The sequence below is a fragment of the Oncorhynchus tshawytscha genome, unplaced genomic scaffold (assembly GCF_018296145.1).
Source record: "Oncorhynchus tshawytscha isolate Ot180627B unplaced genomic scaffold, Otsh_v2.0 Un_contig_3359_pilon_pilon, whole genome shotgun sequence".
Lineage (NCBI taxonomy): Eukaryota > Metazoa > Chordata > Actinopteri > Salmoniformes > Salmonidae > Oncorhynchus > Oncorhynchus tshawytscha.
Window position 1 is genome coordinate 94001 of NW_024609482.1, and position 6000 is coordinate 100000.

Consider the following 6000-nt stretch of genomic DNA (forward strand, 5'->3'; position numbering starts at 1 on the left):
GCTGGACCACGATTGGTCCAGGACAACGTCAAGAGCTGGACCACGATTGGTCAAGGACAACGTCAAGAGCTGGAACACGACTGGTCCAGGACAACGTCAAGAGCTGGACCACGATTGGTCAAGGACAACGTCAAGAGCTGGAACACGACTGGTCCAGGACAACATCAAGAGCTGGACCACGATTGGTCAAGGAAAACGTCAAGAGCTGGAACACGACTGGTCCAGGACAAGGTCAAGAGCTGGACCACGATTGGTCAAGGACAACGTCAAGAGCTGGACCACGATTGGTCCAGGACAACGTCAAGAGCTGGACCACGATTGGTCCAGGACAACGTCAAGAGCTGGACCACGATTGGTCAAGGACAACGTCAAGAGCTGGACCACGATTGGTCAAGGACAACTTCAAGAGCTGGATAGACCACAGTGGAATCCTTTTCACATTATGGTGCCGACCTGAACTATACTGAATGGTCTGTTCTTTTTGTGTTTTTTTTACATGGTTCTTTCCAGCACATTTGGCCTTGGCTTTTCTTGGCTCTGCCCAGCAGGGGGAAAAGGGTAGAATATGGGTCAGCATTTAGGCAGAGCTCACATGTGTAACAACACAGCAACATTGTTTCAATAAAGGGAAATTCTTCCGACCCTACTGTTCTGCTATTCTATACTGTTAGAGGTGGTTGATCATCTCTAACCATGACCCAGACAGTATTTTACTATTCTATACTGTTAGTGGAGGTTGATCATCTCTAACCATGACCCAGACAGTATTTTACTATTCTATACTGTTAGAGGTGGTTGATCATCTCTAACCATGACCCAGACAGTATTTTACTATTCTATACTGTTAGTGGAGGTTGATCATCTCTAACCATGACCCAGACAGTATTTTACTATTCTATACTGTTAGAGGTGGTTGATCATCTCTAACCATGACCCAGACAGTATTTTACTATTCTATACTGTTAGTGACGGTGGAGGTTGATCATCTCTAACCATGACCCAGACAGTATTTTACTATTCTATACTGTTAGAGGTGGTTGAACATCTCTAACCATGACCCAGACAGTATTTTACTATTCTATACTGTTAGAGGTGGTTGAACATCTCTAACCATGACCCAGACAGTATTTTACTATTCTATACTGTTAGAAGTGGTTGATCATCTCTAACCATGACCCAGACAGTATTTTACTATTCTATACTGTTAGAGGTGGTTGATCATCTCTAACCATGACCCAGACAGTATTTTACTATTCTATACTGTTAGAGGTAGTTGATCATCTCTAACCATGACCCAGACAGTATTTTACTATTCTATACTGTTAGTGGAGGTTGATCATCTCTAATCATGATCATCTCTAACCATGACAGACAGTATTTTACTATTCTATACTGTTAGAGGTGGTTGATCATCTCTAACCATGACCCAGACAGTATTTTACTATTCTATACTGTTAGTGGAGGTTGATCATCTCTAACCATGACCCAGACAGTATTTTACTATTCTATACTGTTAGTGGAGGTTGATCATCTCTAACCATGACCCAGACAGTATTTTACTATTCTATACTGTTAGTGGGTGGTTGATCATCTCTAACCATGACCAGACAGACAGTATCTCTAACCATGACTCAGACAGTATTTTACTATTCTATACTGTTAGAGGTGGTTGATCATCTCTAACCATGACCCACACAGTATTTTACTATTCTATACTGTTAGAGGTGGTTGATCATCTCTAACCATGACCCAGACAGTATTTTACTATTCCATACTGTTAGTGGAGGTTGATCATCTCTAACCATGACCCAGACAGTATTTACTATTCTGGTATGACCCAGTGTCACTAGGGCGTGATCTAGTATATCTATGTCAATGTTGTGTTCTAGTTTTTATTTCTATGTTGACCTGGTATGGTTCCCAATCAGAGGCAGCTGTTTATCATTGCCTCTGATTGTGGATCATATTTAGCCATTTCCCCACAGTGTTTTGTGGGATCTTGTTTATGTGTTGTTGCCTGTGATCACTTCATTTGCATCACGTTTCGTTTGTTCGTTCTTGTTTTGTGCGTTTCACTCAAATTAATATGTGGAACCCATATCGCGCTGCGCTTTGGTCCGAGTATTCCAATCGATTCCAAACGATTCCAAACGATTTTACTATTCTGGTATTGACCCAGACAGTATTGTACTATTCTGGTATTGACCCAGACAGTATTTTACTATTCTGGTATGACCCAGACAGTATTTTACTATTCTGTCATGACCCAGACAGTATTTTACTACTCTGGTATTGACCCAGACAGTATTTTACTTCTCTGGTATTGACCCAGACAGTATTTTACTATTCTGGTATTGACCCAGACAGTATTTTACTATTCTGGTATTGACCCAGACAGTATTTTACTATTCTGGTATTGACCCAGACAGTATTTTACTATTCTGGTATTGACCCAGACAGTATTTTACTATTCTGGTATTGACCCAGACAGTATTTTACTACTCTGGTATTGACCCAGACAGTATTTTACTATTCTGGTATTGACCCAGACAGTATTTTCCTATTCTGGTATTGACCCAGACAGTATTTTCCTACTCTGGTATTGACCCAGACAGTATTTTACTACTCTGGTATTGACCCAGACAGTATTTTACTACTCTGGTATTGACCCAGACAGTATTTTACTATTCTGGTATTGACCCAGACAGTATTTTCCTATTCTGGTATTGACCCAGACAGTATTTTTTACTATTCTGTCCACTATGTTGGTGCTGGTTGATCTACAATAGAGAATACTACATATGTTCATATGTTCATACAATCATTTAACATAAAACAAAGGGACATATTTCCTACAGTGAAGGGGAAGAGGATACAATGAGAAATAGTTTTGTTTGAAGAAGAACATCACTGATTTCCCTGAACATGTGCCCCTTTGGTTCCCAATAGGAGCTAATTAACACAATGCTAATTAACCAGACTATGTTCTAATGAGCTCTGAAGATGAGTTTGCAGCCTCCTGCTATTTTAAACCACCTTTGTTTTGCCCCACGGTTGTGCTCTCTGTTCGCTCCATCCTTTCTCTTCTTTACCTCTCTATATCCCTCTCTCGTTCTTCTTGTTGTCTCCCTCTTTACCCCTCCCTCCCTTCCAAACCTTACCTCATCCCTCCCTGCCTCCCCCATCCCACATCTTACCTCATCCCTTCCCTTCCTCCCTCCCACCCTCCCATCCCAAACCTTACCTCATCCTTTCCCTCCCTCCCTCCCTCCCTCCCTCCCTCCCTCCCTCCCTCCCTCCCTCCCTCCCTCCCTCCTCCCTCCCTCCCTCCCTCCCTCCCTCCCTCCCCCCTCCCTCCCCCCCTCTCTCCACTCACCTAGCTCAGCCATAGATACTGTGGGAGACGTCTCTCTCTCTCTCTCCCTCCCTCCCTCCCTCCCTCCCTCCCTCCCTCCCTCCCTCCCTCCCTCCCTCCCTCCCTCCCTCCCTCCCTCCCTCTCTCCCTCCCTCTCCCTCCCTCCCTCCCTCCCTCCCTCCACTCACCTAGCTCAGCCATAGATACTGTGGGAGACGTCTCTCCCTCCCTCTCTCCCTCCCTCCCCCTCTCTCCACTCACCTAGCTCAGCCATAGATACTGTGGGAGACGTCTCTCCCTCCCTCCCTCCCTCCCTCCCTCCCTCCCTCCCTCCCTCTCTCTCCCTCCCTCCCTCCCTCCCTCCCTCCCTCCCTCCCTCCCTCCCTCCACTCACCTAGCTCAGCCATAGATACTGTGGGAGACGTCTCTCCCTCCCTCCCTCCCTCCCTCCCTCCCCCTCTCTCCACTCACCTAGCTCAGCCATAGATACTGTGGGAGACGTCTCTCCCTCCCTCTCTCCCTCCCCTCCCCCTCTCTCCACTCACCTAGCTCAGCCATAGATACTGTGGGAGACGTCTCTCCCTCCCTCTCTCCCTCCCTCCCCCTCTCTCCACTCACCTAGCTCAGCCATAGATACTGTGGGAGACGTCTCTCCCTCCCTCTCTCCCTCCCTCCCCCTCTCTCCACTCACCTAGCTCAGCCATAGATACTGTGGGAGACGTCTCTCCCTCCCTCTCTCCCTCCCTCCCCCTCTCTCCACTCACCTAGCTCAGCCATAGATACTGTGGGAGACGTCTCTCCCTCCCTCTCTCCCTCCCTCCCCCTCTCTCCACTCACCTAGCTCAGCCATAGATACTGTGGGAGACGTCTCTCCGTTGGTGAAGGAACAGTAGGGGAAGAAACCCTGGTTGGAACCATAATCACAAAGAGGCTCCGGTTTTATACCGTTAATATCCAGACCAGACTGATCAGGAGACGGCTGAATGTCCAGGTAGAACCCCCCCACTCCTCCCGAGTCAGAGCCCCCTTGGAGGCTGGGCCGTTACCCCCAGGGCTGTTTTCCTCCATGTACCCGACCTCCAGGTCTTCCGGGAGGTCGGTGAGACCGTAGTGGGGAGAGAGAGGCTCGACCTCCCCCGGGTTCTGGGGATGGTGGTCTCTCTGCAGCTGCTGGGCCTGCTGGAGACGGTGCTTCTGGACCTCAGCATACAGGCTGTCTCTCTGCTTCTTGGACATACGGCCAAACTTCACCGCTGTGGGGACATGGAGAGACATTGACGAAGGTTATTTAATTGAACAATAGCGTTGTGTGAGAACTTGACCTCTCTGAGGAGGTAAATGAAGACGGACGAAGTGGACTCATAATCCAGTGTGTGTGTGTGTCGGTGTGTGTCGGTGTGTGTCGGTGTGTGTGTGTGTGTGTGTGTGTGTGTGTGTGTGGGTGTCTGTGTGTCTGTGTGTGTGTGTGTGTGTGTGTGTGTGTGTGTGTGTGTGTGTGTGTGTGTGTGTGTGTGTGTGTGTGTGTGTGTGTGTGTGTGTGTGTGTGTGTGCGTGCATTCATTTTTACAGTGTGCCTATGCATCGTGGTTAGTTCCACAAATTCAATTTTTCATCAATTCTCGCTCCCTGTAAGTTCAATGTATTTCTGTTCAAATTCCAAGTCCGTCTTTCAGAGATAATTCCTCTCAATTCCAATGTTAGGTAAATTCCAAGAATTCCATTCTCAATTCAATATTATCCACAACAATTCCACACATTCCAATTTGAATTCAATTCCCTCAGGCTTTCAGTCTGATCATGTGACTGTTTAGACTGGAAATATAGAAATACAAGTTTATTATGTTTTAAGATTGGGGTGGCAGGGTAGCCTAGTGGTTAGAGCATTGGACTAGTAACCGGAAGGTTGCAAGTTCAAATCCCCGAGCTGAGAAGGTTCAAATCTGTCCTTCAGACTGATCAAGGCAGTTCACCCACAGTTCCTAGGCCGTCTTAACTGAGTTGCCGAGTTAAATAAATACAATTTAAACAAATCCTGCTGTCAACATTTCATGCTATCTGTATTAATTGGGAAATGTAAAGATACTGAATTTCATTACAAACATGAAATGTTTTACAGGTCCAATTTCTATTAATTACAATTACAATTAAACCCTGATATACATACCGTCCCGTGACATGCCTACGGTCAGGCATTTCTGCAGTCTACAGTGTTGGCAGCGGTTTCTGCTGGTCCTGTCAATCAAACAGTTCTTCTGACGAGGGCAGGAGTACCCTGCATTACTCTGCTGGCTCCTCCTGAAGAAACCCTGGAGGGAGGGAGGGAGGGAGGGAGGGAGGGAGGGAGGGAGGGAGGGGAGAGAGGGAGGGAGTGAGGGAGGGAGGGGGAGAGGGAGGGAGGGAGGGAGGGAGGGAGGGAGGGAGGGAGGGAGGGAGGGAGGAGGGAGGGAGGGAGGGAGGGAGAGGGATGGGGGAGGGAGATGGAGATGGAGAGGGAGGGAGGGAGGGTCAAACAATAGTTTAAAATCCCCTCAGCTAAAGCTGAGGTTAGTGTTGTCATTAGAGATGGCTATAGTGTTGTCATTAGAGATGGCTATAGTGTTGTCATTAGAGGTGGCTATAGTGTTGCCAACAGAGATGGCTATAGT

The 6000-nt window shown here is 47.1% G+C and overlaps 1 pseudogene; it reads right to left on the bottom strand.

The window, feature by feature from the left end:
• Positions 1 to 6000, bottom strand: part of LOC121844951 — a 73122-nt pseudogene that overhangs the window by 18733 nt on the left and 48389 nt on the right.